At 34.3% G+C, this 11,840-nt stretch overlaps 1 pseudogene; it reads right to left on the reverse strand.

Annotated features, from left to right (window-relative positions):
• Positions 1–7,008: 7,008 nt before the first annotated feature.
• Positions 7,009–7,362, reverse strand: LOC147825394 (prolactin pseudogene; annotated as a pseudogene).
• Positions 7,363–11,840: the final 4,478 nt, after the last annotated feature.

The following is an 11,840-nucleotide window of genomic DNA, read 5'->3' on the forward strand; positions in this document are numbered from 1 at the left end:
CTCACAGTTTGTAGAGGTTCAGTCCATAGTCCTGTGGCTCCAATGCAGGACAGAATGACACACTGGAGCTGCTCAGGGCAAGAGAACAGGAAGCAGAGAGAGCCCAAGAGAAGAGCTGCAAAGGAAGATGAACCTTTCCAGGCCATGCCCCCAGTGACGGCCTCTTCAGACCAGACCCCAGCTCCTAACAGTAAGCCAGATATATTTTGCATATAATCCAATCACCTCTCAGAATCCCCACCTGTGATTGCATGAGGCATTATAGGGTCATCTAGATATAAAGCATAACAGTCATTGTGATTGGTATGTGGATGTATTTTACAGTTGTTTTAATTTGCATTTCCCTGCTGATATATGGTATGGATCCTCTTTAATAGCAAGAGGAATCTTTTTACCATACCAGAAAAATCATGCCCCTTCACTAAACTCCAATGATACTACACTTCAACCAGAGAGAATGTCAAAGGCCTTCACACATGCCCTATGTGATCTGTACCTCTTTTGAGTTTCTCTCCTAATGAATGATTCTTTCCTTTATTCATTTGTTCCAGGAACACTATCTTCACGTATACTGGGCATTACACTTTCCTATTCCCTTCTCTCCTAGGAGGCTGTAACACTGTTTTTCTTTTTGTTTGCCACAGGGTTTGTTCTAGATGATAGCATTACTTCATCTATTCACCTTCTTGTAGCAATTTTTCAAAAGCTGTCTTCTCAGTGAAGCCCATTCTCAATATTGTACTTGTAAGCACAGCTTCTCCCAACCAGGCATTCCTCACTTCCGAATGCAAGTACATTTTTCTTTATAACATGTAGCATGTGCTACTACTGTATGTCATAGCTCAATTCTATTTGTAGATTGGTGTTTGTCTTTTTTGCCAAGAATAGAAATAAATGAGCTGAAACTTCATTATTTTCTTTGCTGATGTATACCTTGAGTGTCTAAAGTAGCTTACTTGATGCTTAGTGTGCATTTAAGCAATTTTTGTAAGCAATAATCCCTCATACTAGAAATTTCAAGAAGTCACTGGATGAGAATTTAATGGGAAGGAGGTCTTATGAAACTTAAGTGAAAACCAGGGACAGCTAACTTAGAACTGTTAGCGTAATGTTATTTGTGTCCACTGATGAAAGAGGTCTGATGAAGGAACAAATGAGTGTTAATGTCTTGTACCAATGCCTGATGAGTGTGGAGAGATTAGTGCACAGACTTCATGCACACACACACACACACACACACGCACACACACACACCACCAAATTTTTTCTCGTGACAATTTTAAGACCTGGCTATTCCTAACTTCAAGCTACATGTGGTAGAATGAACATATCTTCCTTCAGGAACCCAGGAGGGTTGCAGTAAAGGGATGGATGAGTATTTAATTCACAAGAATGATGAGACTATGTAGTGAAAAGATGACAGGAGTTGGCCTTAAGGTCTTAGTACCAGGAAAGATTGACATGGACAGAGATGACTGTCTTAATTGAGTGGGGTTTCAAGTTTGTCTGCTTTGCTAAGTATCTTCAGGGGAAAAGTTGAGAATAATCAAGCAACTCTAAAGTGAAGCAATCCAGAAATGCCCAAGAATTAAAGGCAAGAGAATTGTAGAGAATTCTGAAAATTAGAAGAAAGCGAATCTACAGGGAGATGTCATTGCAGCAGCCAGAAGAAATGGTTCCAATCAGAAACTGAAAAGAAAGAGCTGTGGGATAAGGATGATTAGAGAAAGATATCAAGTGTACATGTGGCCACAAATTAATGATTGACAAACAGAAAATGAAAGAAATGCGGAAACAAGGCAATTTAAATCCAGATGTTGAATTAACTAACAGATGATTAAGCCATGAGCAATACACTCAGTACTGTTTAAAAACGTTTAATAATGAATAGTGTAAATAACATTATTAAATTAATTAGAATTGTTAAATTAATATTTTCAAATGTGTGTTATTCAAATTGTAAATCTTGGCCAAAGAAAAGTGTGTGCGAGGGAAGGTGGCAGGATATAGTAGAAACCTAAATCCTCAATCTCAGATTATGATAATTCAATTAATACTATGTGCAACTAAATAAAAATCAAATAGCAATAAAACACATCATTTGTAAAGTAAGATCATACATATTAATAACAAAAGATTGTAAGTTGAAGAGCCGAGGCTCAACTAATATGACAAAGAGATAACGACTTGTAGAATAAGAACAGAAAAGCTGTTTATCATGAATCTGTAGTACTACAGTATTTGATTTTAAAACCAAATATATCAGGTTACTTGAATGAAAACAAACATGCAATTAAACAACTGGATTGTCAATTCCAAGCCAGCAAAGTAAGTGATAAGGAAAGGAAATATGAGAAAATATAAAGTGTTAAATATAAATGTTTTAGGTGATGTGATTACAAGTGATTTTAATTTTTACCTTAAGTTTCAGGATTTTCTAATTATTCAATAATGTGTGTATATTATTTTTATAGCTGAAAAATTTAACATAATTCTGTTTTAAATGTTTGAAGTAATAGATTTACTAATTACTTCGATGTGATCACCATATGTTGTACACGTGTCACTATCTTACTGTACCCCAAGAATATGTATAATTATGATGTGTTGATTAAAAACAAAGAATTTACACAAAAGTTTACTTGCATCACAGGTGAGAAAATGTGAACTCTGAAGGAATATTTGATTTGCACAAGATATGTATCAAATTAGCATAAGAGGAAAAACTGGAGACTGGGTATTTTCTTTCAATTTCTATTCCAGATATTTTTTCATTATGACCTTGTAATTTCAAAAGTGGCTACAAAAATAAAGATCAGAGAATGTGGCCTATAATTCTATTTATCTCAAATAAATTGCTCTAGGTAGAGTGTTGTTTTTACTCTGAGTATGTATGTTAAATTCCATTTCACTTGAAGAGGCAGAGATTATAATTAACACTTAGAAAAATGTGAGCAAATCTAGAGAATAGGGCTAATGATTTAAAAGATAATTAAAGTTGGAGTTCAAGCGATTAGGATTTATTAAATGATTTGCACTTAAATACTTGGTGTATGATTGTTTTTGGGGGGGCTTGTGTGGAAGTATGAGAAGAAGCAGACATGGGTATAGGCAGGTGGGTAGGGGTGGTAGAAAAAGTTTATTTTCATAGAAACTTTTCTAAGTATTAGAGGTTACATTTTGATTTAATGTTGAGAAAATAATTGAATGGTTATTCGGTGTTAAATTTGCTGCAAGGTTCTTCATATATATCTGCAACAAACAGTGTATTAATTATAGTAATTGTATTTTTACCAGGTTTTCTTTTGTTTTTGTTTTTGGGGGTTTTTTTGGTACCAGGGATTGAACTCAGGTCCTTGCATTTGCAAGGCAGGTGGCAGAACCACTGAGCTAAATCTCCAGCCCCTCCAGTTTTTCTTTTGAATAGCAGGTGGTTCATTGAAATTACCTTGACCTCCATAGAGAGATGTTAAAGTTCTGTACCAGGAATTTTGACCACTGTAAATAATAACTGTAATTTTAATTTTATGATTTTCATGATATTTTAAAAAGAAATTTAAAAAGATAAACCTGTGTTCTTTTTCTGGCATCTCTGAAAATCTTTGCCTGCATTTTAGTTCTTTAATAGATTTTTAAAGCTCTACTTAAATTGGGTGTCTAAGATGTTAATTCTAATAGAACTGAAATTTTTTCTCTTCTCGTATTGTACAGAATGTTTACTTTTTTGGTGAGATTTTTCTTACTGCTAAAGGATGTGTTTCTTTCTGTGAACATTCAACAGAGAACATGAAAGCCAGTGCATGAGTCCAGCCAACTAGCTAGATTTGATTTAATGGTGAAGGGAAACCAGGAAGTGGGATTACTATTCACATCAGATTTTTACAGACCCTAGCAGACTGAAATACTAATGAGGTTCACATTTGCAAGAAGGAATATGGTCCTTTAGCTCATGTTATCTAAGTAAAACAGAGCATCAAGTGAGATGTAGGGCATCAGAAGAGTCTAGAAAACCTGAAACACATTTCACCTTCTGAGGATGAGACTCAATTGGAGCTGCCTGTGAGGAAGGCTAATTTGGGCACATGATATCCAATGTCATGGAGTATGTACAACACTGACCGTCTAGGTCTAGCTGATTTCTTTTTTACCAGACCACAAATTCTCCTTTAATTTTCAGTTTTTTATTGCCAAGTTTGTTTCATTTGTCTGGGAATACAACTTTTATAAAAGACAACCTTAAAATTCAATATCTTTCAAAGAAATGAAATAGATCTGGGATAAGACTGAATAGCATTCATATAGATAGTGAAATGAAACTCACTCAGAATATTATACTTAAAGAAAAATGTGAAATATATCAAAATTGTGTAGGAGAAAATGAGACATTGAAAATGTGTTGGCTATAAGACCCCACTCTCAATAGAGAATGAGTTTTAAAAATCAGAATAAAGAAAGGGAATGGAATATACATTACAAAGGAATATTTCACTTCCAAATTCATTTCATTCTGCTATTTTGTACACAATAACTCCATATGGACATTTTTAGCATTTAATATTAGATCCTGGCAAAATCTATCATATTATGTTATTTTATTAACAGTTTTGAGAAAATAAAATCACACTTTTACCTCTATTCAAAATGGAGTAATTGGTGATAAACGTGATATTGTTTTGTTATGCCTTGGATCTAGATATCCTCCAAAACCTCATATGCTCCTAGGTGGGACTTTTCAGAGGTGGCTGGATTTAGGGTGTGTGAACATGGATTAAAGGTGTGATACTGTAATAAATGACATGGATAATGGAAGCCCCCACACTGGGTATAGATGACACCAATCAATAGACTTGTAGCCTGGATGGAATATAAAGTGGCAGAAAGAAGTTAGGTTTGTTGTTGCTGCTGCTGCTGCTGCTGCTTGCTGCTTTCTGCTAGCCACACCTTGGACTGTTTCTCTTCTGTGAGGCCTCTTTACCTTGCCACCTTGTCTTTGAGCTAGTCAACTATGGACTGAAACCTCTACCAACTGTGAGCTAAATAAACCATTCCTTCTTTAACTTTGGGTGTTGGGTATTTTGTCCCAGTAATGAGCAAAGTAACCAAGATAATTTGATATTTGTGATCAAAATAGTTGTTTTACCCTAAAATAATGTCAATTCCACACCTATGATTTGACTTACAAAAGAAACAATATGTACTAATCAAAATGCCAGATTTTTATGTTATAAAGATAAAAAATAAGGGTTGGGGATTTAGCTCAGTGGTTCTGCCTCCTGCCTTGCAAGTGCAAGGTCCTGAGTTCAATCCCCATTACCAAAAGAAAAAGAAAAAAAAAGATAAAAAATATTACTCAGAAGTACTCAAACTATCAATGAATTGCTTAAATTTATTATCATATTTGTTGGAGAGTTTTCCTCTTTGGAAAATTTATTTATAGGATGTAATAAGCAAACATTACATAATTTCTCTTTCTCTAGTAATACAGCTAATAACATCTTTTCTTATATTTAATAAGTAGTCAAAGTAATGTTTTATTTTTTGCCTCTCCACTGCATAAGAAAACTGACCATTTAAAAGGAAATCAGGTGTCAATTCAAAATAATCTTTCACATATTTATATCCAGATATATTTATAATGTTAAAGAGTCTTAGCTAACACCGACAAATTGCCTTTTAAATTTAGAAATTATAGTGTTATTATATTTTTTAAGAGTATTGAGGATAGAAATTAAGACTGGCTAGTGATTTGTTGGAAATAATCAATGAACAATCGAAAGCTTGCCTCATATCCTGTGGAATGATGGCCACCTCTAGTGTGGCCAGCAAAATATATTAATTTTATGCAGAAAGCTGAAATAAGGAATGAGGTGCCAATCTGTTTAGAGTGCCAAAACACTTCTGGCATACTGGATAGCTCTGGAAATTGTGAAGATTTTTTTTTTCCTTTAAGGAGAGTATGCAATGGAAACGAGTACTCTGATAAGCCGCTAAAAGCAGGGACAACCATCCAAAAGGCACCCAGGTAACGGAAAGGCCCTACAAAGAGTGAGTCTGTAACTGCAGACTTTTGAGTAAGCACACGATGTGAGGTTTCAGAGGAGAGTTGTTTATAATAAATACACAGGCAGACATATATCCACACACATAAGTATACCCATAAAGATATGTATAATTGTAATTTTATTAGTGCAATTTTACTTCATTACAAAAGCAACAGAATTTGCTCAGACAAGCTGTTACTAAAATATGAAGGCCATATAATTAAAACTCTGCTGTGTTTTTAACTCTCCCACTTTTATTCCCCAAGAATGCAATTTTACTTTTATTAACTCATCTTTATTTTGTTTTCAGCAAGGTTCACTCTCTACTCTATTAAGTAATTTTGTTTCAGTTTACAAAATTTGAAGATTTTCCCTAAAAAGTTGCTCTTAGACCTGTTCAGGAGCTTGACCAATAAAGGCACTGCATGATTTTTAATTCACTTAACAGAAAACTGTCACTTGCAGCTAGGGTATTTCTCAACCTGTTTCCCTAATTATCTAGGTTACATAGGCTTAGTGTTCCATACAAGAACATAATTTAGAAACAGCAGAAAATTTTGATGATGTCAGCAGCTCTTCCCAGTTTCCAATCTACATTTCGCCACCTCTACCAGTAGGCTCAGGATATCAACTAAAGTGTCCAAGTCTCTCTTACCCCATCTCCCTTTATCTTTGTAACAGCCTCATCACTTTTACTTCCACTTTACTCCATTTTTTCTCCTAATTATTATCAATAAATATTTAAATGTTCTTGTTTTTCCGGGAGGCAGCCCAGTTTTTATAAAAAAGACTCATAGTAACACTTTGCACATTTTTTTTTTTTTGACCATGCTGAAGAGTCAGGTTTTATTTTCTAAGAAGAGATATCTTACACCTTTACACCAAACCACACATTAAAACTACAGGAAACTTTCCAGGGGATGGATCATTAATGACAATCTTAGAAATAGATGAAGTGGACACAGGCTTAGAAGTTGCCATTATACACAACTTGACACTTCAGAAAGTTGAGAAAAATGGAAATCTTGTTAGTATTCCTGGACAGGTAGTGGAACAGGTTGTGAAAAGCTAACAGAAGAGATTCTTCATCACGTGACTGCAGGGATGGAAGTCCAGGCCAGACAGCATAGTCTCCATTGTCTCTGAATCCAGGAACAATCTGGCTGGCTATCTTCTTCAGGCCCTTTAGAAGTGGCTTTATTTTTTTCCCAATTTTCAAGACTTTGTGTATAACAGTGTCAGTGATGATTGGCAGGTGGTGTGCTTCACGGACAAGGTACTTGAGAGGGTCATCCCAGGAGCGCACCAAGAAAATCACCATGTTGAATAAGCCTTCATGCTGGAAGGAAGCTCCCTGCCTCCATCCCAGGCTCCTAGGGCAGAGAAGCTCAGCCAGTCCCAGCACCCGGAAGGAAGATCCCCCACTGCCATCCCAAGCTCCTAGGGCAGAGAAGCTGAGCCGGTCCCACCACCCAGAAGGAACCATTTTGCACATTTAAGTCTCCTGAACCCTTTATATAGATTATAAAGAATAAAATTATATCATTTTGGGTAAGGGTGTAGTGGCACAAGCCTAAGAGTCCAGCACTGTGAGAGGCTGAGGCAGGAGGATCATAAGTTCAAGCCAACCTGAGCAATTTAGCAACAAAAGATACTGTCACAAAAAATATAAAAGTTAGAAATTAAAAATGGCTGGGGATGTAACTCAGTGCAAAGGCTCTGGGTTCAATACCCAGTACCACAGGAAAAACATTCTGTCACTTTTCTTGAGTCATATCAACTCTAACTTTCAGGCAGCTAGAATGCATTGAATGGTAGTGGCATTGTGGCCATATTCTAAAGCTTTAATCTGTTTTATACCTGAAAGTGTATGTGTGTGTGTAAAATAATACGATTTCTGAGATATCTTTTAAATAACTAAATATAAATATTTTTATTTTCTCAGTAACTAGTTCTGGATAATGCCTATGTAATTTGGGGATATGTCCACTTTATGTTTGCTAACTCTAATCCTAGTTCACATATCCACTTTGTATAAGGTGTAGAATTTAATAAACAATTTTACATTTTGCTTAGGGTACATTTTATTAGAAAAATAGTACGTGAATTAACCTGGTGCATACCAAAATTCAACACTCACACACAGACTGAAAAGCATTTTTACTTAATGTATTTTAAAACCAACTCTGTCAATTTTAAATATATTTTAAATGAAAACATTAAATTATAAACAGAAATCAGATATTTTTCAATCTCACATCAAATAAACAGATGAGCATAAAATAAAAATATTTCATAATCCAAATTATATATTCCATAACTCAAAATATCCCATAACCTAAGTTATGTCAAATACCAATGGCAGCATACATGTTTCTTTTTGAGAAGCTCACTAATATAATACTTTGAATTTGGGGACACAATATAGTAATAAAAAAAACCCCCAGAACTTGTGATTTCCAAGTTTAGAAATACATCTCAAGACAATTTTAGTATAAAAAGTTACTCAATTGTGCTTTTAATTTTGGGTATTTGATTAATTTTCTGTATTTGATTAAATAAATGCAATTCAAAACAACAATATAACAAATTTTACCCACAAGGCTCACAACATCACAGACTACTACTACCTTGTTTTGACAAGAATGTAGAGAAACAAGCAGTTCTATACACCGTAGATTTGAGTGTAAATCAGTCTAATCTTTTCATAGAGAACAATTGGACTGTATAGATAAAAAAATTAATTAGCTTACACATAGATTTAATACTTCTACTTTTAGGCAAAATTAGAAGTTGATTCCATAGTTTTAATGCTATAGAAAGGCAAAGATGTTTATAAAATAGTATTCACGGCAACATTCCTTGTAATAGCAAAAACTGAAAAGAGGGAAGAAAACTGAGGAAGTAGATTAGATAAATAGTAAAAACGTTTAATAATCTATACACCATTAAAAATGAGATTATATGGAATTTTCCCATATAACATATTTTCAAAATATCTAAATATTTCATACATTTAAACATTTTTGAATTGATTTAAGAAAATGGAAATAAGTATACTTCTTAGAAGAGGGATGTTGGGGAAAGACAGTGGGAGGAGGTAAGTAAAAATTTTAATAGTTTCATTTTGTGCTGATAATTTTTGAAAAATTTTATACATATATAATGTTCTCTATATTAGCAGAGAATCTCTGAGTGATGATGTTATTGGTATGCTTATATGTTTTCTGCTTTATCATGTTCTACTTTAGACGAATAGCATTTCAAAAAATTATTAGATGATGAAATCCTCAGGGTTTGTGACTAGAAATAGAGAATAATTAATGTGGTAGTGCATAAAATAATTTCTCCCTTTAATTACCGCAAACTGGAGGTCAATCTTATCCTCATGAGATCAATTTATTTTTCAGTTCAAAAGCTACATAAATCGCTTCAAGAATTTTTTTTTTTTTTTTTTTTTTTTTTTTTTTTTTTAGGCCTAACTGCCAGTTTAGACCCTTACAATAAGATTTAAGCTACCTTTTGAAGCCAGAGAATATTGAGACAGAGAAACAAAATCAAAAAGGGGAAAAAATTGATTGAAAAGATGAAAGTGTAAAGGAGAGTGTGTGGAGAGAAGTTTAATTGGGGAATCAGGTAACCTCTTTTATGATGGAGCCTGGCATAATGCAACTGTGCTAAATCATGAAACAGGAAATGTGCCGCACTCTACTTCCTGTAGTGACGCTGAGTGCTAAAGGAAACATTCTCACCTCAGGTTTCCTTCCTCGAAAAGAGAACCCAAAAGAAAAAAAAATACTGTTTGCTCATGGTCTTCATTGTACAATAATGTGTGAAATCAAAGCTCTCTTCTCTCAGATATGTTCAGGGACCATTTATGTAACCGCTTGCAGTTTTGAGAACATTAGTTCTCTTGGTTGTATTTTCTCTCTCTTGGTTGTATTTACTTGGGCATGTTGTTCGTTTTATATAGATTTCTCCCTTACCCTAAGTCCTTTGCTTAGAAAATATCTACAATTTTGCTTTATTTAACCAACAATGTCATTTTTTCTGACATATTCCACCTTTAAGCCCAAAGCAGAGGCTGCTTTAGCAATTATTTTATGTCTCTGCAAGTCTTTGGATTTTTTGTTTATTTTGCTTTGTTTTTATGTCTCTGTTCCATCTATGCCTTGGACTGTTTGAAACCACAGAGACTGTGTTTTCAATAGCACTGCACAAATATATGAATGATAAAGGAAAGAATGAACCACTGATCAGATTAATTGCATGCAATAGATACGTGGCTCTGCAAGGCCAGTGCATTGTTCCCATTCCTTTATTTACATAGTCAAAAGTAGGTATTGGAGGCCTACTATGCTTAGGGAATTGTGACCTATTCTGGGAAAAGACCAGGCTAAGGCAGAAGTGTTCATTCCTCTTGGAGTTTTCAATCTTACAGAAAATTGGGATATGGAGTGTTACTCACACTGGTGAGGGCAAGGAGGGAATTGAAGGAGCCCTTGGATTTTAGGGCCATGCCAGTACCTACTCCCATCTGGTAGAAGTGAGGGCAGGTTCTGAGGAAGAAATGATGTGTTTTTAAAGATGAGACAAATGTTACTTAGAAGAATCCGGAAAGGCAGCAGGTTTTCCAGAGCCAGAAGCTAGAGAAGCATAGGAACTTTGAGGCAAAGAAAGAGATGCACTCTAGGTGGAATGCAATGATTGATGGAGTGAGTGCTAACAGGAAAGGTAGGAGAAGTTCCTGAGATGAATTTGTGGTTAGCCTGAAATATCCTGCTATGGTTCTTTTTTTCCTTATCCTAAGGAAAAGAAGAAAACAAGCTGGTTGCAGTATTAAGTGTGGATTGGAGGGCGGAAATGAAGAGGTTATTGCAATCATATGGGAGAGAAAAGATAATAATTTGGGCTATGATGAAGATAATGACTTGGACAAAGAAAATGATTGAGGAGCCCTTACTGAGTTAGAATCTATAGCACTTAATGTTTGATTGGATGAGAAAATGAAGAGACTTTAAGACAACATCTAGGATTTTCTATTTATTAAGAATAAAATACCTGGTATCTAACCCACAAAATGATGTGTTTTTAAATGAATTAGAATGCATTCCTATAGACACACACAGTATTATTTTATTCAATAGCAACATTTTTAAAAGCTTGTATATTATTTTATCATTATTATTAAAAATGATTGAAATAGCACTTTTGTAGAATGAAGGGATTAAATGAGATGACTTCAAAAATATCTTACAGGACTAAGTCGTTATTACACTGTACTTCTACTTTATTTACGTATTCCTTTCTAACTTTAACATTTTAATTTCATGTTTAAAAAAATTATAGAGAAAAGAGTTGCAATTTGATTATCATTGTGTATGTGTGTGATGTAAATTTCTCATTCTGTGGAGAATTAGTTAAGATAATCGGTGGTGCTTAAATTCCCACTTCTCTGGCCATTTCTCTCTTAAGTGAGGGTTAAATTAAGGTGGTGCAAATAATTAAGGTGGCAAATGTCTCTAAGGAAGGCTGGTTCATACATAAAGTAATACTCTAGATACCATTCTCTCCCTTCTATTGTTTTCTTAACATAATTTACTTTATTGGGATTTTTTAGAATACCCTCCCCCACGAAGAGAAACTAAAAATAAGTCCACTAACTTAAAATTTATGAGTTTGTATAATAGTTTAATTAAAATAAATATTGGAACTACTTTTTCAGAACCCAGCTCAGTTTTGTCTGCAAAAATGTGCTAAACAATGTATTATTATTTTTATGAATTTATAGATTTACTC

Source organism: Heterocephalus glaber, unplaced genomic scaffold (genome assembly GCF_053883595.1).
Source record: "Heterocephalus glaber isolate CG9 unplaced genomic scaffold, H.glaber_assembly_v1.0 deba00001504, whole genome shotgun sequence".
NCBI classification, from domain to species: Eukaryota; Metazoa; Chordata; class Mammalia; order Rodentia; family Bathyergidae; genus Heterocephalus; species Heterocephalus glaber.